This window comes from Sarcophilus harrisii, chromosome 2 (genome assembly GCF_902635505.1).
Source record: "Sarcophilus harrisii chromosome 2, mSarHar1.11, whole genome shotgun sequence".
In the NCBI taxonomy this organism is placed as follows: Eukaryota; Metazoa; Chordata; class Mammalia; order Dasyuromorphia; family Dasyuridae; genus Sarcophilus; species Sarcophilus harrisii.
Genome location: NC_045427.1, coordinates 623352709 through 623376446, shown reverse-complemented (window position 1 = coordinate 623376446; position 23738 = coordinate 623352709).

Sequence of the window (23738 nt, the reverse complement as noted above, 5' to 3'; positions counted from 1 at the left end):
AATTGGATGAGATGGTGTCTCTTCCAGTTTCCATAGGAATTAATGGGAGCAAAGACACAGAGATGGGAAAATGCTGGCCATTTGGCAAGGAGAGTAAGAGTGGAGAGTGACATAGACAGTGACATAGACAACAATCCCATTTGGCTGGATCACAAATTATATGCAACGAAGCATCATGAGATTGAACAAGAAAGATTGGGTAGCACCAAATTCTCAAAGGCCTTGAATGACAAGCAAAGGAATTAGATCTTTGATCAGGATCTCCTGGAGATTATGAACAGAGGAATGAAATGACTATATATACTGTAAGAAAAGTTATTCTGGTTATCATGTATAGGCTAGATTAAGACAGGAAAGAAGGGAAGGATTGAAGAAGTTAGAAGATTTATTAGGAGGCTATTGAGATAATCTTGGTGGACTCTAATGAATACCTATACTATGGAGTCATATGTAGTTGTGGGACTCAAAGGAGGGGACAGATTAGAGTTGAAATTAGTAGACCTTGGTATAACTCATTGGATACAACAGGTGACATATTAGAAGGAACTTTCTCAAGTTCTTAACATGCAACAAAAATTTAGTGGTGGTACTGAAGATGGAGATAGTGAAGTCAAAAGGAGCTACTATAGCTTTAGCTCAAAAGTATTGTGATTTTAGGGTTTGTTTTTAACATTTCAAATTCAAACTGTCGTTGGGATATCCAAATGGAGATATCCTAATGGCAGTTGGACCTGTGGTTCTGGGACTCAGAAGACAAGACAAAATTCTACATAAAGGTAATTGTAGAGTTGGGTATATGATACTGTCAAAGGCAAAACTGAGGAGAGGATAGGGGGAGTGAGGGAGAGAGAGACAGATATAAAGAGATGTATAGAGAGAAAAGAAAGAAATATTAGAGGTAAGTCTTGAATCTAGTTTTTCTGCTTTCAGATTTAGTTTTCCTTCCCCTAAATCTTGCAGCCTCTCTGGAAGGGAGGAGAGAGAATTAAGAAAGTAGGAATGCATAATGATTTTAAGTGCTCCAGAGATGTCCTAAAAGATGGAGAATGAAAAATTAGGGGTTGGAATTAGGAGGTTTTTGTTGACCTCTTAAAGAGAAATTTTTGTAGAATGGTCAGGGCAGAAACCACAGTTCAAGGATCTGAGGAAGGATGGGTAGTAAAGATGTAGAAATAAGAACTATTTCAAAAGTTTGGCAGAAACAGAAGAGGGGAGATGAGATAAGGGCATCAAAGGAATGCTTTGTTAGAATTGGGCAGAGCTGAGTAGGTTTTCAAGCAACCTGGATGGAGACAGATCAGAAGGCCATAAACTTAGTTCAGCTAAGAAGTGATGAAAACTTGAGGGAGGATCATGGCTGAACTGAGAGAAGGGAATGATATAAGTGCAATTGAAGAGATAGAACTATTAGCATTTGACAACTGATTGGCTGAAGGACAGCATAGTGAGGGAAAGCAAAGAGTTGAGAATGACTCCAAGGTCATAAAACTGGGAGACTGAAAGGATATAATATTGAAATAGGAAATTTCAGAAGAAAAGTAGCTTTTGGGGAAAAGATAGGTAGTTAAAGAGAATTCATGAGATATCCTTTGTGATCTGAGGAAAGGAAGGAAAGTAGCTGAGGATGTTGAAAAGTTCTGAGACAAAAATTCAATCCTGAGCAAAGAGTTTAGTGAATTTTTGGAGATAATTTTTCTCTGGTAACTTCCTACTTCTAATATTAGCTTCTCTTTTCTCTCTTCTGCCTACCACCCCTAACCCTTCACAGTCATCTCTTCCCCTCTTTCTAAAGTGTGTCCAAAACCCACTGCTGTTAATTTTTGCTAAAATATTTTCATCTAAGGTCTTTGCTGATTGGGATTAAAATACGATCTCTATTTAGGGACATTTGTAATTTAACATGAAAGTCTTGAAAACAGACCATCATTTCAAAAAGAGTTTGAAGTCATAATGATGGAATAATAGGCATTTTGGGGGCAGCAGGCCATGATTAGCAATTTTTTCACATCCTATAATGTAGGTGGCTGCCTTCTCTGCCTATTGACCAGGTTTGTTATGACATGTTATAGCTCATGTCTTTTATTTACACCATAGGAGAGGAGCTCAGCTGAACTGAGTGTTACCCTAAAGCTCAGTAGTGGAATGGTTGCTACTTCTCAGCCCTATTTGTAGGAGGCATTATCCTGTTCTATGCTAAGATTAGCCTGATGGCCTGGCTGATGGAAATCCTCCAAGGCTGAACAATCAGAAAAAAAAGCCAAGAGGTTCTGAAATCCAGATCAGACACCTGATTCAGTCTGAAGAGTGGAAAATAAAAACAAAGATGTCCAGATTTCATGAACAGCTTTCTCATTCCTGGTCCATTAAACCTTTATTTGATGCTGTGTATGGGGAAGCCAAATGTAATGGTTGAGATTTGTTCACATATTGTCAAAGAGAATGTAGGATGCTATTGGCCAGACCTATGTGGGCTGTATCAGTCCCTTTCTTTCCTCTATCACCCAGGTCTGTGCATAAGGTAAACACCACAGGTATGGAGTAGATGAGATAGTGCTCCACTTAGGGGAAAATGAGAGACTCCTGGAAATGGCAAAAGACCATTGCCAGATGGTTCAGGACAAAGAGGAGATTTCCTTCTTCCTAGTGAACCGAAGGACCAAAAGTTCTGTTAACACTCTATAAATTGAGCACTTGGGGACACAGTCCTTGTTGTCCCATTCTAATTATCATCAGAAGCAATGATAAGATACTTTAATTTTTTTCAATTTGTCATCCCACAACTTTTTATTTAATTTTCTCAATCTAATACAAACGTTGTTCAATTCTTTCTGTTATGTGAGATTTCTCAGTGATTAAAATTGGGGTTTTCTTGGCTGGGATACTGGAGTGCTTTGTCATTTCCTTCCCCTGCTCACTTTATAGATGAGGAAACTGAGACACAAATAGGGTAAAGTGAGTTGCCTAGGATCATATAGCTACTAAGTGTCCGAGGCTGGATTGAAACTCAGATTTTCCTGATTCTAAGCCTGGCACTATGCCATCTAGGTGCCCAAATCAAACCAGTTAAACTAATAGGTTATTCTAGAGAAGCTTAATCCTTGGGGAGGCAGGAGGGATTTGTGGAAAAGATACTGCTGTGGAAGCCAGGACGCTGCTTTTCTTATGCTAGGTCTGCCAGTGGCCAACTTGGACTTGGACTACATGGTCACTAAAGACCCGCTCCAGCTCTGACAGGCTTGTTCAGATATTAACTATGGCTACAGAGAAGGATGAACACACTATGTTCTACTGGATTTGGCACATGAGAATCACGTTCACTGAAAGGAAACTTGCTTCTTTTTCATGGGATCATGGCAGAAAGAGTCCTAGCCTTTTGACCTACAAATGTAGCATAAATATTGATCCTTGATATTTTTGCTTATTGTAGAAATGAACCTAAGGAACAGATTCCTCTTTTTGTGTAGGTATAAGCTCAGCATACACAATTGAAAAGAAAGTTCTGTCATTTTTACCATTGATATTGATCATGTGTAAGAGGGAGGGTTAATTATTGTGGGAATCCATAGCAATTACTAGCAACAGATAAGACAATAAGCACTATATTTTGGTCCTAATAGACACAGCACAGGAATAGGCATTATCTCATTTGGGAGGAGAGCTAAAAGGAAATATATTGATCAGCTAGCCCTAGTCCTTCATTTTACAGAGGAGTTAACTGAGGCCCGTAGACTGAAAGTGACTGGCCAAAGTTCATATCGATTGTAAAGAAATGGGATTTGGACTCCACCCATTTTTTTTTTTTTAAACTCTTTCCTTTGTTATGAAAAAAACTGAAAGGAACAAAATCTGCCCTTGGGATTATCAATGCTAATTTTACATAGGATTTACTACACATCTCTGGAGGGCTTGTTTTAGCATCTACTTGATTCAGAAACTGGTCTCTTTATTTTTACCAGGTGCAGATAAAGTGTGAATATGGTTGTTCATTCTCTGGTCCTGTTGTGGGGACATGATCCAATCTATGGTGGTTTACAGTATCAGCCCTAAACTTGAGATTTAATGATTTTCGAGTCTAAGCTGAATAAAAGGGTCAGAAAAGCTGGGTCAAGCACTGGGCATCAGATAAGAAGAGGCAGGCTGTTCTTTCTGATTTGTCTTATCAAGCTCCAGTTGGTCAGAGATATTCATAGATCACAGGAAGTTCATCTGTCTCATGTTATTGTCTAGGGGAAAAGACACAAGAATCAGGACAGTGATTTCATCTCTCAACTTGAACCCAGTGCAAACAAAGGATAGGCCTTTGATTCCAGGGAAAGCCATGTATTGATTCTTTTTTATTTTTCATATTGCTTGCCATGTCAGCTCTTGGGCTTCAGAGTCAAAGACTGAATCATGTTGTGTTTTAGACAGTTTAAGTTGCCCAAGGAAGAAGGATTAAAATGCCAGCATCACCGAGGGGGTCATTGTGTCTTCCAATTTTCATAATTTGGTCATCATTTTGTTCTCTCCACAAGCAATGGGGACTTAGCCATATTGTGTAAGCAGTCAGTGCGCTCACAGACCCTTCTCATGCCACATTTGATTTTTAATGTATTTCATGTTCAACAAGCTCCCACTTAACATTTATCCTCCCAAATGGAAAACAGCTGTTAAAAAATCATTGCTACTTTAACATGTGGCACAAACCTGTATCAAATCATGAAGCTCCAAATGAAGACAGAATAACATGGTGACTAGAAATATGTGTAAGTAACATCCTGCTCTCTGTAAGGTCATTATTGTAAGGGGCTCTGGGAATATTTCCCATCAGGCAATGGAATCATTTTCCCTTTTTGAATATAGATTCATCCTGTCTAGGAAATACAGCCTGAATAACCAAGTACTTGCTTTTTACTGGACATCAGAAGCATTTCTGGAAATACTCACCCCATCTACATTGAACATTTCCCTGTGTGCAAAAAAGCCATCAACAAAAGTGTATCAGATGATTTCTGCCATCTTAGTAGTTATCCACCTCTGTGCCATGAGTACAGAGATAAGGGATTTTTTCATACATATTCTCTGAAAGCTTCATTAGTTTTTCTATCATTCTTTTGCTGATCTGCCTCCTAGGGAAGAAGAGAAATGCCACCCTACCTCAATCTTTCCATGAGCCTGCCTGCTGGAGAGGGAAAGAGGTGCTATTCTTATCCTATCCTTGGTCACCTCTCCTGAGTCCACAGTTATATGGGTACCCCCACTTCCACTTCAGTGGCTCCCTATTACCTCCAGGACCAAATATAAAAATCTTCTGTTTGGTGTTTAAAACTTTTTGTGGTTTTGCCCCTTCTTGCTTTGCCAGTGTTTTTACATTTTATTCCTCTCCACCCCTACTAACTTCTTACTGTTTTGTTGTTGTTTTTATTTTTTTTGCACAAGACATTCCATCTCTCAGCTCTGGATATTTTCATTGACTGTTTCCCATCACTGGAATATTCCCTATCTCATCAATACCTCCTGACTTCTCCAGTCTCTTTCAAGCTTCAATCTATTCTGGTCTTCCTTAATTATTACAGGGCAGTTAACTCCAAGGCCTCTCATATTACTTCTGAGATTATCTCCAATTTATCCTGAATTTATCTTATTCATACATAGTTATTTACATATTGTATTCTCCATCAGACTGAATTCCTTAAGATCAGGGACGGAATCTTGCCTTTCTTTGTATTCCCAGAGTTTAGTACAATGTCTGCCATGTAGAAGACATCTAATAAATGCTTCTTGACTTGACTCCCTCTTAGCAATCTTTTTGTTTATAATATTGTAAGCATTACATGTATTGTTTCTTACATTTCTCTTTATTTCTGTATTCTTAGTTCAAAAAGACTTCCTATTTTTTGAATCCCTTATATTTATCATTGTAATATTGTCATCTTCCATTATACCATAGACTAGTTTTTAAAACTATTTCCCAATGAGTACCCACTTTATTTCCAGTTCTATGCTTTCAGAGAGTGCTACTATGGCTATTTGGTATTTATTGGACCTGAAGGTCTGACATTTGTAAGGCATATGCCCAACAGTGGAATCACTGGAACAAAGGCTATGATATTTGGAATGGTTGGACAAATTCACATATCTGCCAAAGTAGATCTATCCTCAGTGACCTTTTCAGGATTTAAAGAGCCTTTTTCTTCTCAATTGTCTTAATTACAAATTATTGCAGACTTAGTCTTTTATAAAGGAAATTTCAAGAATAAAAAGAGAAAAAATAGATGACTTCATATTTCTTATGAATATATTAAGGGTTTCTTGTAGCTACTGAGCACCTTTGCTAATTAAAAAGTTTGTTATTTTCAAAAAGGAGTGTGTATCATATTCAGGGCAGGGCTACATGCATAACAAAGATTCTTGCTACTCTCTTGACAAAACAAGCAGATTTTGTGCAGACCATTCTTCACTGGAACCAAGATTTGGGGAGTGGAAAACATTCTGGATTGAGAGCCAGGAGACCTTGGAACTGGCCATAGTTCTGTCAGTACCTGTGTGACTTCAAGCAAAACACTCAAACTTTCTGAACCTTTTGCTAAAATGGAGATACCCTACCTACCTCCCAAGTTTTGAGGATCAAATGAAGCAAGAGGTATGAAAGTCTTTTGAAAAGGATAAAGCTTAAAACAAACATATTTATATTGATACCTTGAAAAATCTGATTTTGTCTGTTTGCAAACTTTCTAGATGGAAGCAAATACAAGGAATTATTAGTAGACCAATTCTGGTGGATTAATTTCAGGAAGTTTGCTGTTTTTAATGACTTTGAAGCTTCAATGACCCACTAATATGGGTACTTCCACCAACAAACAGTGCAGCTTAAATCTCATCCCTATCTTCTTATCCAATATGACTCAACCCTTCCTTCCAAAATTACCATGTATTTATTTTTAATTTATTCAACACATATTGTTCCTGTTAAGGACAGAAACTATTCCATTTTTGACTTTGCATTCCTAACTTCTAGCATAGTACCTGGTACATAAAAGATACTTAATAAATTTCTGTTGATTGAAAATATGATGCTCAAACTTGTTAGATCAGATCAGACTATAGTAAGGAAGGGATGTAAGAGACAATTATGATGGGAATGCCGGGAAAAGCCATTATAAAGATAGTGACTACAAGAAAAAGCAAGGAAAGGTGTAGGGGAACAGGTAAGAAGGAGTTGCCCGTCTATCTGTAGTCTAATAAAAAAAGCACTGAATTCATATTCTTGTCATTTGGTTCAAACCTTAATCCTTTCATTTACTGCTCAGCATCTTGTATTAGTCTTTCCCCCTTTTGGGATCTCAATAATTTTCTTCTATATCAAATGAGAAGATGGAATAAGACCAGGTAATTTCTAAGGTACTTTTTAGTTCTGAATTCTATAATCACAGTAAAGAGAAAAATTAGATTTGGAATTGTAGGAATGGTGTTTGAATCCTATTTCTCTTACCCGAGTGACATTAGGCAGATGCTTGAAGTCTCAGTTTCCTTATCTGTAAAATGAGGGAATTAGATAAAGTATTCACTTAGATTCTTTCTTGAAGATCCCATGACATGTATTTATCACAAAGGCCTGAAAAGGGCAAGCTTCAAAAGCTTGGATAAAGGTGAAGTGGAAAGATGGATTTTCCAGATGTTTGAAGCATTACTTGATTTGTAATGACCAACACAGGAAGAAAGTTTAATACCTCAGGTGTTTTGGTTAGATATAAGGGAAAAATGAATGATAAGGGATTTCCTAGAAAAATGAATTTGAAGATAATTCTACACTGGTAGAAATCCACTCAGGAATTTACAGACCTGTGTACTTTGAGTAGTTTCTAAGAAACTGTTTCATGAACCGAATTTTGGCATGCACAGGATTTGCTATTATCCTATCCTATAAAATTGCTATCAGGGGCCAAGACTAACAGCTGCACTGTAGGCCAGTTCTGTTATATTAGTTTCCTTTGGTTTGGAGTTGTGGTTCAAGGGACATGATTTGACCCATGACATATTTGAATCTGTGCAATAATGAGCCATGTTATAATGGGGTTCTGCAACATTTGACATCGAAAGAAAAAAAAGAGTAAAGTGATTTTCTTAGAATAAAAGAAATGCTCTACTAGCCAATCCATTCCATAAAGTATTTATAAACTACCTACTCATCCTCCATATCTAATCAGCTGCCAAATTATGTTAATTCTGCTCTATTATGTTCCTTCTTCCAGTTCACACAATTGTTACCCTTGTTCAGGTCCACATCCCACTTTTCCTGGTTATGTTTCTGATTTTCCAGACTTTGATACTATGTTCCAGTAGTCATCTCACCCTGGAATATGCTTCTTCCATGTTTCTTCTCCCATTGGTGACTTTCTCTTGGGGCTCATCTACATTTTAAGGAGATCTAAATCTGGCCATTGTTCCTGATTTTGCCCTAACTTTCCAAGACATCAACACCATAATCCCAGATGGTTACCTTTTCCTTCACACCCATTTCAGTTTCCTTGTATGTTATTTTCCCACATTCCCAATTAATGTATAAGGTAGGTATTAGAATAATTATTCTTTTTTTTTCCCCAGAGGAAGTAACTGAAGCTCATAAAGGTTAAGTAGCTATTCAGGTTTCCTTGAAGAGAAAACATCAGAAGCAGGATTTGAATCGTTGACTACAAGTCTCATGGGATATTATACTATCCTTTACTCCCAACCTGAGAGAATGTTGTAAGGAACTTGAATAGCTATAATTAGCTCTGAGAATGCATCTTGTAAAAAAAGCACATTTTTCCCCTCAAGCAAAAGCACAGATTCTTACATTATTCAAATGAAATGAAGCTATAAAAGTCAGGGTGGAGTCTAAATAGCAGTAAGGAGGGATCTCCTTTTTCTTCGTAAAGGAGAACTAAATTTCTGGGAAAATTGCTGAGCTGTGAAAAATTGATATGAGCAATGTAACAACTCTGCTGGACTCTACTTTTCCAGTCTTATGTTTAAGTGCTTAAAGACTCCAGGAAGGCTTCTGTTTTCAGGGATATTAAATAGGGAGTCCCACTGATGAGGAAATGCCAGTCAGTTTGAGGCAGGAGACACACAGTCTAGTCAATGAAAAATCAAAGGGAAGCAGAACGATTACTGGGGGAGGGGAAGTTGTTTCATCTTATTACTCATGTCTACATTTTGGTAACAAAAGGCATTTCAACGATCTATACAGAGCAGAACAGCTCTGAGAGACTGATATTCTCTGCTAGGGAATTTCCATTGACCTGTTCTGCTTATTGATTGACCTTGGGGAGAAGGATGGAGGGGGGCACCTAGGAGAGACTTTTTCAAAGAAGGAAAGTAGGAAAAAGGAGGCAAAGAATGAAGGGCCATTGCAGTTTGCTTCTAAACACAGTATAGGATAGGGCACAGCTTCTGAAACTGTGGATTGCAACCCATATGGAATCATGTAATTATTATTTATTATCAATAAATATTTGATTTGTACATCAATGTTATAAACATATATACTTGGGGTCATGTAAACACTTCTTGGATGAAAAGGGATTGCAAGTGGGAAAAGTATAAGAAGCCTTGGGATAGGGGTTCAGCACATTTCCCACAGAAGGAGCAGGTAGGACTGTGTGTGTGTGTGTGTGTGTATGTGTGTGTGTGTGTGTATGTGTGTGTGTGTGTGTGTGTGTGTTTGTGTTATGTGTGTATGAGTGTGTATGTGTATGTGTGTGTGTGTGTGTGAGTGTGTGTGTATGTGTGTGTGTTTGTGTTGTGTGTGTGTGAGTATGTCCTAGACCCCTTTGGCTAGCAGATTTTTAATGAATCTAAGGAAATGCTAAATTTCCATTTAAAGGTGAGTGAAGGTAAGATATTTTCTCCACCCAAGTTCATAGACCTCTTGAAATCTATCTATAGTTTAAGAACCCCAACTCTAATCTAAACCTCTCATTTTGCATAGAAAAGAACTGAGATTAATTCTAAGTGATATACCACAGGGTCATGCTGGCAGTGAGTAAGCAGAGTCAGTATTTGATCCCAGGTCCTGTGAATGTAAATCCATTGTTCCTTCCAAGTTACAATACTGTGGTAGGTCCAAGAAATAAGTTTTCTAAGGCAGCTGTTATACATTTTTAATCTTATGTTCCTGTAATTTCAGTAAAATTAACTTGTATTACATCATGAATTGTGTGCTCTTATTTGAATATAAAAGAGACTTTTGCTCTGACCATGATGTTACTATATGTCTCCTGGGTGATGATGACAGATGGACAGTAGGAATACTGCTGCAATATGTGCAGAATGTCTGAAGACGTAAGGAAAGACTTCCAACTCATGAAGTTGAATTGCCCATGTAGGATTTAGGGAAGCATATGGATAAAGAATCCCACCTAGGGACAGCTAAGTGGTAAAGTGAATAGAGCACCGGTCCTGAAGTCAGGAGGACCTGAGTTCAAATCCAGCCTCAGACACTTAACACTTCCTAGTTGTGTGACCCGATTGCCTCAGGAAAAAAGAAAAGAAATATCTATAATTGTCAAGCACTCACAATACTTGGCACGTAGTAAGTGCTGTAAAAATGTTAGCTATTATTCACATTTTTCTTATTTCATCCATGCTTTAGGTGGGATTTTTTTTTTTTGAGGCAATTGGGGTTAAGTGACTTGCCCAGGGTCACACAGCCAGAAAGTGTTAAGTGACTGAGGTCGGATTTGAATTCAGGTCCTCCTGACTTCAGGGCTGGTGCTCTATCTACTGCACCACCTAGCTGCCCCTTGACTATTATAGATATTTTTATATTCTCTATATATCATTTATATATATTATATATATGTTTATATATCATATAAATATGCATAATATATTACAATATAAAATTTCTATATAATATAACATGATTATACATTATAATGTAAAATTTAAATGTATATTGTATATTTATATATTAAAATGCACAACATATAAATACATTTTAATATATTCTAATGAATGTTATTTTATTTTCTCTCTATATATATCTAAATTTATATATTTATATACATTATTTAATACAAATATTAGTTATATATATAAATATTTATATAATTATATCATAAATTTACAATTGCTCATTTGATCCTCACAAGCCTTGAGATGTAGGTACTATTATTATCTCCCTTTTACAGATAAGAAAACAAGTAGCCTCGGATCACTCAACTAGGAAACATTTGAGATTGTATATTGAACTCTGTATTTGAACAGTCTTCCTACTGTGTGGGAATGAAATCTATACTACTGGAAGAAACGATGGCTTTGAGACCACAGAGCAGTGGAGGTGCTGAAATGAGCCTCCAGTGGGGGAACCTGACACTTGTACCTCTGGGAGTAGAAGGTGTAGACTTTCCAAGTTTGCTGAAAGTCACCTATCATTAAGTTAAGAGAAATGGTAAAATCCTTCCCAGTGCACTTTACCATTCCATGCAGTGAAGATAAGACTTCCAGATAGATTTTCTCCCATGGTACGTATTATAGAATCAGGAACTGATCCAACAACTTTTGGACCAACTCAAACATAAAAGCAGTCCCCATAGCCTTCTTGCTGGGCCCAGTCCATGACCCATAAAATGGCCTGACTCGAGACCTTTTCTCTGATGACCATTTCTGAGTCTTGGCTTCCTTATAGTCTCGGCTCAGACCCCACTTTCTAGGAGAGACCTTTCCCAGGCTTCTGTAGTCTCAGTGCCTTCCCTGTGAGACTGGCCCAATTTATCCTGTCTATATTTTGTTTGTACACAGATACCCTCAGGGAGGGCCTAGCATATAGTAGGTGTTTAATAAATGCTATTTACTTGATAAAGTTATTGTCCAGACTCTGCTTGATGACCTCCAAGGAGGGGAAACCCATCACTATTCCACTTTTGGACATTTTAAATTATTAGGACACCCCTATCTTACTCAGCCATGACATTTAGCCTAAATTTGACTCTGTGATTTCCATAGTGGATAGAATGCTTAAATTTGAGTGTTCAATACCTGTGTTCAAATCCTCCCTCTTACATAGTAAAGTAGCAAATCATTCTATTTTCTCTCAACTTTTTCAACTGTGCTTCAGAGGAGGAGCTGCCTTACATTGGTAGAAGTATTTTCCTCTTCCTAGAGTTCCCTATACTAATGAAAGAAATTCAGTTTCTATCCTTATAAATCTTTTTTCCTATTGGAAAAGTATAATGGCAAATGGTGCAATCTATCAGAAAGGCCTTAGATGGGAATTCAGGAGATTTGAATCACAGATTTGTCTTTAGTAATCAAGAGCAAATGAAACAATATTTGTAAAGTCCTTAGTACAATTCCTGGCATATAGTACATGCTGTATACATGTTGCTAGTATTATTATATTTCAGCTCAAACATCATAATATTAGAATATATATAACCATGTATAATATAATAATATAAGAATTTTAGAATTGATTGCACAAGATGGGATTCACTGGTATAGGACCGCCCAGCATGGTGTGCCCTCATCAGAGAAGATGTTGTGCTCTATGAGCAAAAGAGAATTGAATTAGCCCAGAAGAAACTCAAGATGCACAGTTTAAAAAGCCATCCCAAGTGTTCATAGGGACTATTTGTGTTCGACCTGGGGCAGAACATTCTGAGTTTGTATTGGCCTGATCGGTCACATTCAGACCCTCTGTAACTCGTCTCTAACTTAGTAATGTCATTTTGGTTCTCTTTGAGAACGAAGGACGACAACCAACCAACCAATAGGTAATTATATTCTAGATGATGTATAGTCACATATAAGTATATTACATATCATACTTAATATGTTATATTAAAATATAATATAATGACATATAGCATAAATATGATATATTCATATATATACATTATATTGCCATATATTATGAATAACATTATTATGTTTTAGTGTAAATAGAATAATAATAAGGCATTTATAAAGTATAAACTATATGCCAGACACTGTGCTAAGTACTTTACAAATATTGTTTCATTTGATATTCATAACAACTCTGGGAGGTAGGTACTATTATTATCCTTATTTTATAGATGAGAAAACTGAGGCAAACAGAGATAAATGACTTGCCTAGTTTTTCACATCTAAAAAGTTTTTGAGGCTAGATATGAAGAGGTGTTACTACTATGGTACAGTGCATACTGGGCTTGGAATTGGAAAGTCTCATTTTCATAAGTTTAAATCCAGCCTCAGACACTTCCTAGCTACATGAGCCTGGGCAAGTCACTTAACCTGTTTGCCTCAGTTTCCTTATCTGCAAAATGAATTGGAGAAGGAAATGGCAACCTAATCTGGTATCTTTGCCAAGAAAACCTCAAATAAGGTCATAAAGATAAGACACGACTGAAATGACTCAATGACAATAAAACCATTTGACTGTAGTCCTAGAACTCTCAGATGGGTTCTGTATGTAGATTTCGGCCATAAATATCTATCCCTTTCATAATGTCTTTCTGAACCCCTTAAGGAGAAGAATTAGTTGTTTATAGTTCATACAATCTTTCCACATCTGCCACTTTTTTCCCCCTAAGCTAGTCCTAGGTGATGTAAGTTGCTGTCAGACCTTGCTTCCTACAGATGTATATTGTTGGGCTGGATTCTGGACTGCACATCTGTCCAGCCTCATATCTATTTGGCAGGTAGTAGATGTTTTCTGAGAGGATAAATTCTAAGCAGTAACTCTGTCCGAAAGCACTCAACCAAATTGATGGTAGGAAAAGTTTACAGAAAGAAGCTGAAATCACTAGAGAACTGGGGAAGCAAAAAGGACTCCTTGGAACTAGCTACTAACATAAATAGCTCAGCTCTGACATGGGATGTGAAAGAAACTTGCTCAATTTGCCCATGGGAGGAGATTGAGGCAGCAAGTTAGGACCGTGCCCAAAAGGGGATATAAATTTTCTGGGGATCCTGTGGAGAAGGTGAATACTCCAAGCAGAGACTGTAGGCCCCCTTGTGGGTGTTACTGCAGGGGTCTTCATATGATCGTAAAGTTAGAACTAGAAAATAGCCATGCACTGTAGAGATAAAATACAATCATATCCAACTTGACTTGGATTTATTAAACCTCTCTTCTGGGCAGGGCACGGTGCTTATGAGAATACAAAAGCTAAAAACCAAACAAAAAGAAAAAAAATTCCTGACCTCAAGCAACTTCCATTTAGGGTAGGGTGGGCAAATATCATCTACACAGATAAGTAAAAAAACCCCAAAATTTGCAAAGTTTCAAGTGTGGAGAGAACACTAACTATTGAGCATGAGAAGGATGAGGGGGGCCAGTAATCAGGAAAGACCTCACTTGGGAACTGACATCTAGTATGTTTTTTTGAAAGGATGCTGGGATTCTACAAGGTGGAGGTGGGAATGGAGCAGTTTCTGACATGGGGTATTCTTTCTGCAAAAACCAGAGGCAGAAGAGAGAATGCTGGGTAGAGAGAACAGCTAGCAAGCAGCTGCAGGAGAAAAGGAGTCCATTCAGTTCAAATTCAGGCATTATTTTAACTGATTGGCATCTATTTTACTTCTGGTTTTGTGCTATCCCCTCAAAGTGTTGCTATGAATATTTCAATAGATAGACCTTTCTTCCTGTCACTTAGCTCCTGAAAGCAGAGACTATTTTGGTTTTTCTATTTATGTCTTCAGTCTCCATGTGGTGCTCCACACAAAATTAGTCTTAATGCATTCTTTTTCATTCATTCATTCATCCATTCATTTATTTGTTCATTTGTTTGCTTGTTTAAGGAAGACTAGCTCATCTGGTGTGAGGACTTATGCAGACTTTTTTAGGGCTGATCATCTACTTTTGGCGCCTCCTTGGCACTCCCACCTACCTGTGCCTCCAAGAAGTTGTAGCATGCGCCATAAATCATCTCAGCAGATGGACTAACCGGTAAAAGGTAACCAAAGGGCCTCAGCCCTGTTGGTGAATTAAGAGTTACTCCAAACCCAGCAGAATGAGTGATAAGAACAATTTGTTCCAAAGGCCATGAAAGTGGTGGAAGTAGACGCTGTAGAATGTCTCACCTTTTTAAATCAACCAATACGCATTATTCAGGATCTGTCCAAGTGCTCTGTTGGATGTGAGGGATACAAGAACAAAAAGAAAATGATCTTATTTTGCACATATTATATCGAAGATACAAAAATCATCCACTGCTTCCTGGGTCACTTCTAATCGATTTCAATGATTTTGGAAGAAAGACTGAGGCTGGTGACTTTTGTCTCTGCCTCAATTAAATCCAATCCGCCCACAAGTCAAGCCATCATTCATGATGTCATTGGTCTTTTTCAAAAACAAAGGACAAATATTCATTCAGTCATTCCTGGGAATGGTGCTGGTAAATGCCTAGTAGTGAGATCAATGAATCAAGTCCTAGAAAAGGGTTAGCAACTATTTTTGGTGTGATTTCAAAGTATTTTCTGAAATAGTTGGACCAATTCATAAGTGTTCAGGTAGAAATCCTGAAATGATAAACTTGTATAAGTTGATATCTGTCTCTTCTAAGTCTGTAGCACCTCCCACAACAGGCTTTTTCTGATTCCCAGAGTTGTTAATAATCTCCCCCCATTCAGAAGCACACTATTTGGAATTTATTTTTGGGGGGACAGAGCTTGCTGTCAGTCCACATGGAGAGACTGCATGATTCTGATCTAGAAGAGTATGATGACATTTAATAGAAGAATCATGATCCCTATTTGAGAATATGCATAATAGCTCTATAACTCAGATTTTCTAACCATATGGAGAAGAAACAGATTGTGGACTGGCTACTGAGCCAGAACTAGGTGTGTCGCTAAGAGGCTGCCTTGGAGGACAATTCGATTGTATTTCCTTTCTTGATGTCCCTGATGAGAGGAGGACAAGTGGCTAGGAACTCTCTCACCTGGAATTGCACTTCCAGCTGCTCTTCATCCTGGCACAAGCAGTCATGAGCACATGGCCCTTCTGTCCCTAATGTATCTGTTATTTCTTGCCTCATAACAGCCAGGTCAGGGAGAGAACCCAGATACTGGCACTCAGGTTGTACAGAAGGAGGACTAAGGCACATAAAGGTGAAAAGACCTGTCATATAGCCCTAGAAGTGAGAATCAGAAAGATTCTTGACCCTGGAACCCTGGGACCAATTCTCCTTCTTTATATTGACTTCTGATATCTTGAGCCTTTCTTTTTCATTACACTGTTTGACTAGATGAACTCTAAGTTTCTTTCCCATTTTCAGATACAATAAATGAATGGAGTCAAGTAGATTCTTATGCTTTTAATGAGTAAGGTAATGGGACACAAAGGGTTTGGTTCATAGTGAGATGTTGAAAGAGCTATGGAGGGATCTGAGTTATTTCAAACCTTTTGGGAACGAATAAAGGAGAAAATTTGAGAAAAATCAATTCAGTTCTCATTGTGCTCTCTGAGGAGCCTAAACAAACCCCCCCCCCCCCCCCCCCCCCCCCCCCTCCAAACAAATGAATTCTGGCCCTCAAGTAACTTGCATTCTAGTGGGAGGATATTTGCAAAAAATGATAAGTATGTACAAAATAAGATCATTTCATTTTTTGTCCTTGGATCCCTAACACCCAGCAGAGTACTTGGACACATCAGATCCTGAATAATGTTTACTGGTTGATTGAAGAGGGTGAGAGATTTAGCAACCTTGGGGCATCAGGAAAGATCTCATGGTGGTGCCGGAAGTTGAAGGAAGCCAACAAGGGATTCTGTAAGGCAAATATGTGGAAGTAGCACATTCTCTATGTAGGGGATAATCTAAGCAGGAGTGTGGAGGTTGAGATCTGAAGCTGCTAATTGGCCATTTTGCCAACAGAGAATAAATTCAGGGAAGTAAAATGAAAGGTAGGTGGGAGTATGATTCTGAAGGTCTTAAATACCAGGGGTGAAAGGATTTTTTGGTTTGTCATAGAGGCAATAGGGAGGCTTGGAAGTGTATGTGTCTGTGTGGGGGTGTAGTGTAGAGCGATTTGGCTAGATATATTTTAGGAATAATAATTTGGCATCTATGTAGAGGAGAAAGATGACAGGATTGGGAAGATTAATCAAAAAGTGATCGTAATATCCTAGATGAGATGTGATAAGGGCCCGAACTAGGTAAGGAGTTGTGGGATTGGACAGAAAGAGAGATGTAGAATTGGTGAATCTCCATAACTGATTGTTTTGGGCGTGAGGGAGAAGGAACAATTACAGGTGATACCAAGGTTGAGCATGTGGATGACTAGAACTAAGTGGGTACATGATAGATATCTTGATAGCTAAGAAGTGAACTCATGAGGGCTGGTGAGATGACCAAGGGGGAGTGTAGAGAAAAAAGGGATAAAATCACAATAGATCTTTGGGAGATATTCACACTTAGGGGGAAGGAGGCAGATGATGATTCAGCAAAGGTGTTGAAAGAGAATGATCAGATAAGACCCAAAGAAAGACTGTAATAGAAGCCAAAAAGAGGAAAAAGCAGCTAGGACAAAGGTATGGTTATTAAATGTTTCAGAACAGTCAGATTAGAATAATGACTGAGAAAAGACCAAATTTAGCAATTAAGATCTTATTGTTAACCTTGGGGGAATAATTTCAATTGAGTAATGAACCAAAAACCAGATTTCAAGGGCTTGAGAAGTGAGTGGGAGATGAGGAAATAGAGGCCTCTTGTATCTTGTTATAGTTCATTTTTCATTCTCTAAGAGAACCAATGAGGGTGCTCAATTCAAAAGGTTGAACTAGCTCAGATCTCTACACAGCTCTTTCAAGATCTCATCTTTTTAATGAGCCAGACCCTTGTTGTCTCACTATCTCAGCCATTTCAAGCATAAAGAACCTATTTGACTACAATTAGAATCCAGGGGCAAGATATGAGTTAGGATGATTAGTGACAAAGCCACATGTACAGAAAACATGATAGTTGTTTGGTTGCAGAATGTAGGGGATTTAGAAAGACAGCCTATGTATATGGCAGAATCACAAAGAGGATTTGAAAGAATGTGGGAGATTAACCTGGACATATTTATAGATAAATAGAGGAGTTGGTATATTGAAGAAGCCAGAGAGTGATTAAGGGGGGCATTAAGAGATCAAAGGTTGGTTCAAGGCACAAGTAGAAAAGATGATATTGGTAAGGAGATAAGTTTCCTCTTCCTTAGGGAGGATGAAGATGGAGATCTGAGGTATGGTATAAGATTTAAAAGGGAGCTCATCTTTATTTTCTCAGTAAAGTAGAAGGCAAAGTCCTCTGGGTAGACAGAGAAAATGGTTTGAGGAGAAACCCAAAGGTTTGAAAAATAGCTGTTATGGTGAGTGGATTAAAAATGAAATGACTGGTTTGTCCAAAAAACATATTTAAATATGCCTGGATACTTTTCTTGTTTTTCCATTCTTTATCTTCCAGCTACCAATTTTTTCTTTATTCCTATCTCATGTGACCTAGCCATCTTCTAATGTCTACAGAATAAAGACAGTTGGCCCTTCTGAGGGCCCACAGACATGTCCCATATGTTCCTACAATACATTACTATGCGGTATATTCCACTGGGCTGCCATCGAGGGGCTTGTTGAAATTGGAACATAGTTCCAGACAAGTTCTGTGGGAACTCAGATAGGGTTATGACCCAGAAAAAAAAGGGAAGGCAAGCTGATTGTTTCCCAAACACACATTAGGGCCCTCAGAGGAGGCGAGAAACTTTATGTCAAGAGTTGCATTTGATTGTTTTTGATTAAACCCCAGTTCTGTTGGAGGAGGCAGAGGAAATAAGTGAATGTGGAAGAATTTAGTGAAAATATCATGTTTGTTCAGTAAATGCGAATTTGGGGTCAGTTATAAGGCCTTTCAGGACTGAATGACTCAGTCCTCAGAGGAAGAGAGATCTTTGTGGACTCTCAGGATTGTAATCAAAGATTTATGATAAAAGCAGATTTATATTTGTTGTTCATGAGGCTGACATCTCTGTGAGTGAAACGTTTTATATTAGCAGGGGAGGAATTGTTTAGTCCAAAGAAGGCATCCGGCCTCACTTCATTAAAGCTGAGCCAGGAAGAAGAGAGTTTGGGGAGTTATGAGACAGGAGAGAAGGCCAAAGGATGCGCGCTTTGAGACCAGCTTGTGAGGCTTTATTGGCTCGAGACTCAAAAATGGTTAGATCTTTCTTGTATGAGAAGGCCCAAATGCATCATGGGAAGAAAAGCAGTAGTAGAGAAATTTCCCATTTGCAGTCTTAAGTTCAAGGATTTCCAAGTTTAAATGGCATCTCTTCTGTAAAATAATGGCTGTGCTAGAGACTCCTTGTCACTTGACACAATGGAAAGAATAGGAAATTTGTACCCACTTTACTTTGTGGCAGTTCACATAAGTCTGCTCAGGTTTTTTGAAACCATCCTGCTTGTTTTTTCATATATTACAGAACAACAGTACTCCATCACAATCATACATCACAGATTATTCATTCCCCAATTGTGAGATCCCTCAATTTCTTTGCCACCACAATAAGAGATGCTATAAATATTTTTGTACATATAGATTCTTTTCCTCCTTTTTTGCTTTTTTTGGAATACAAGCCATGTTAGGGCATTTCTGGGTGAAATGATATGTACAGTTTTGTAACCCTATGGGCATAGTTTCAAACTGATTGAATCAAATCACAATTTCACCAACAGTGCTTTAGTACCTTTATTTTCCCATATCCTGTCCATCATTTATCATTTTCCTTTTCTGTCATGTTAGCCAATTTGATAGGTGTCAGGTGGTATCTCAGAATTGTTTTAATTTGTATTTATTAGTGATTTAGAGCATTTTTTCATGTGACTAGAGATAGCTTTGTTTTATTTTTCTGGAAACTGCCTTTTCATATGCTTTGATGGTTTATCAGTTGGGGATTGGCTCTAATTTTTATAATTTTGATTCAGTTCCTTATATATTTGAGAAATGAGATCTTTAACAGGAAAAGTTTTTTTTTTTTTAAAAAAACCCTCTTTTTTCAGTTTCCTGTTTTCCTTCTAATTTTCTTTGTATTGATTTTGTTTGTGCAAAACCTTTTTAATGTCATGTGATCAAAATTTTCTATTTGAATTTCCATAATCCTTTCTCGCTTTCCTTTTGTCATAAACTCTTTATTTATCCATAGATTTGATATGTGAATTTATTTATGCTCCCCTAATTTGCCTAGGGCTCCCCCTTTTTAATATCTAAATCATTTTTCCATTTTTACCCTATTTCAGAGTACCGTGTGAATACTGGTTGATGCCTAGTTTCTTCCAAACTGCTTTCCAGTTATGCCAGAAGTAGTTAAATCGTTCTTTTCCCAAAAACTTGGATCTAAATTATTACAGTCATTTACTACAATATATTGTATACTTAATCTATTTCACTGACTCACAATTTATTCTTAGCCAGTACAAGATTATTTTGATGTTCACCACTTTCTGATATAGTTTGAAATTAAGATGATTCTAAGCCCACCTTTCCCACATTTTTTTCATTGATTCTTTTTATATTGTTGACCTTTTTATTTTCCAAATGGTTTTTGTTATGATTTTTTCTAGCTCTACAAAATAATTCTTTAATAATTTGGTATGGCACTGAAAAAATAAATTTAAATAGAATTGTCATTTTTATTATATTGGTTTGTCCTTATCCAGGAGCAATGAACATTTCTCCTTTTGTTTGATCTGTCTTTATTTGTGTAAAAAATATTTTGTGATTGTGTTCATATAGTTCTTGGGTATACCTTGGCAGATAGATTCCCCAGCATTTTATACTGCCAATAGTTATTTTAAATAGAATTTCTCTTCCCATCTCTTTTTGCTAGTTTTATTAGTATAGAGACATTGGTGATTTATGTGAATTTATTTTATACCTTAGAACTTTGTTAAAATTGTTTCAACTAGTTTTACAGTTGATTCTCTAGGGTTCTTTAAGTCATCACATTGTCTACGAAGTTGTTGTTCATTAATTTCAGTTATGTCAGACTTTTTGTGATGTCATTTGGGGTTTTCTTGACACAGATAGTATTGTAGTTTGCCATTTCCTTCTCCAGAGCATTTTTACAGATGAGAAACTGAGGAAACCAGTGTCAAGTGGTTTGCCCAGAGCCACCCAGTTAGTACGTGTTGTAGACCAGATTTGAACTCAGAAAGAAAAGTTTTATGATTCACTCTATCCACTGTGTCACCTAATTGTCCAAGATCTGTGAAGAGTTATAGCGTTGTTTTTTAATTGCTTTTTGTTATGTCTTGAGATTTCTTTTTTGGGACTTATTGTTATAATTATCATTTTTAGTGATGAAAATGGCCACCGTTCCTTTACTCCTGATCTTATTGGGAAGACTTTAAGCTTATTTTCATGACAGACAATGTTTGCTCTTAGTTTTAGATAGATACTGTTTATCATTTTAAGAAGGGTGCCATTTATTCTTCTGCTTTCTAGTATTTTTAAAACTAGGAATGGGTGTTGTACTTTGTCAAAAGTTTGCCCATGGAGTTGAATTCTGTGTATCTGTGCTATTCCCAATTGGCATCTGTTCTCCTTCCATAACTTCTATCCTATGTAGCATTTTCATTTTCCTACAGTAAACAACTTTCTACTTTAGGAAGAGTGGCTGGAGGATGAATCAGCATCCAAACACGAGGCAAGTCAGCTGGACCATTGCTTCCCTGAGATGACTAGATATTGATTCTCTTGAAGGCTGTGAGTGCAACAATATTGAAATACTTTGACTTGCTACCATTGGGAATTACTCAACAGAACCTGAGTCAAGATAATCAAACAATGTCTGTGAGCACTTAGGTTTGGGTCACACCTAGAGACTGTATAAGAAATATATAGGTCTGAGAGGATCCATGATCTGTGTTCAGGTTGTTTATTAATCTTTTATTTTATTGCTTTGAGGAATTAAATGGTCAATGATGAAACAAAACAGAACCAGAACCAAAACCAAAACCAAACTCAAACCAAACATTGAAAAACCAACAAGGTTTATTGGGTTAAACACCAAGGGAGCACAACCCACATTGGTGGAGAATCTTTTGAGGAACAAAAGGACAAAGTTCATAAGAGTTACAATTTAGGCAAGAAGTGAATTGGATCTGGGGTACCTCAGGATTAGACAGGGATTATAGCTAGGGTCTTGCAGGAAAGGATTAGAGGATGTGATATCCCTGATTGGACGGAGCCTATTTCTTGGGTTAGTAAGAGGAAAGGCTTTTTTCAGGTTAGCTACTTTTTGTACATGCTCTCCCAATAGAAAAGACTGTACATGTTTTTGTTGTTGTTGTTGTTTAGCACTGATTTAATCCTACAACAAATAATGGTTTCCTAGTGATACAATGATTAGTGAATACTCAGTGTACACCATATAAACAAGAAGTTCTCAGGGCCAGACACCCAAGCCCACTAGAAGCTCTCAGAGGAGGAGACAGATTCATTCCATCTTCCACCTTTGTGCTGGCTGGAGATATTCGGAAGGAGCTAGAAGCAGAAGCTGACAGAGGCAAAGGATTAGCAGCAGGAGCTCTTGGAACGAAGGAGAGAGATAGGCCTCTAAGAAAGCTACCCAGACTCAAGGAAAGAGACAAGACTTTGAAGGAGACCATAAAGAATTTGGACTTTAACTCCTGGCTGCATTTGGGTGATTACATTGAACTGAAACTGAGGCTGCCTCCAGAAGCCCCCCTAAGAAATCTGCTCCCAGAGAACATCACATTTTAGAGAAGAGAATATTACAATATATCCCTATTTTCATATTTAACTATAACCAATAAAATGGTATTAATGATGATAATAGTTCATATTCATGTTTCTATGTAATCATTGAATGTATCCATGATGGTTGAAAAACTATTTTTGTAGCTCTGACTTTTGTTAAGAAATAACCAATTCATATCAAAACATGGAGGTATATGTAAATCAACCAGGAAAAATGTTGACTTCACTGAGGATTTAACAATGTCTCAACTTTCCTAGACACAAACATCCTCCTATAGCAGTTTTTGGATCACACTCTCTTCAAGCAGCAAATTAAAATCCCAAGAGATTTTGCTTCAAAAGGCCAAATTTCACTAATTACAGGTTAGGGCTAGATTATTCTTATTTTTCTCAGATCCTCAAAATCTATTATCTATTAACAACCACCATTAAAATTTCATTTATTCATAGCCATCAATCTTGCCCCTTGCCTCCATCTTGGTCTGTAGTTTAAACCCAAGAAGAACATTTAAGTAATTTCTAGAATACAATGAGATGAAATCCTTCATCTCATCAGAATTCATGTAGTAAAATGAATCATATCTGGGTATAATTTCCAGGGTAAAAGGTAACTAAATTGGTTTGTGTAAAGCAAAATTCAGTGGAGTACAGATTGAGTTTGCATGATTGGGAAATAAAGTATAAAGGAATTAAGTAAGTGGAAGAAAGTAAGTGTTAGATAAGAAAACAAAAAACAATTTGGAAGTTTTTAATCAAGGAGGAATATGAAATGACAGAAAAGATGGCAGTGCAAGTAGAAATGAGAGAAGAAAGGTAGAAAGTTTAAAGAAAGTTGGAGTCTTTATGTGACTTTAGAACTAAAGAATAGTTCACCCTTAGTCAATAATTTTTTTTGGAATTTTTCTCTCTTCAAGTGCTCAGAAAGAGGTACAAGTTAACAAATGACCACCAGTGAGAATGACTTGAGAAGCAAACTGACGAAAAGCTATGCAAGTTGGACAAGAGGCTGTTATATAAGTCATCACTGCAGTTGCA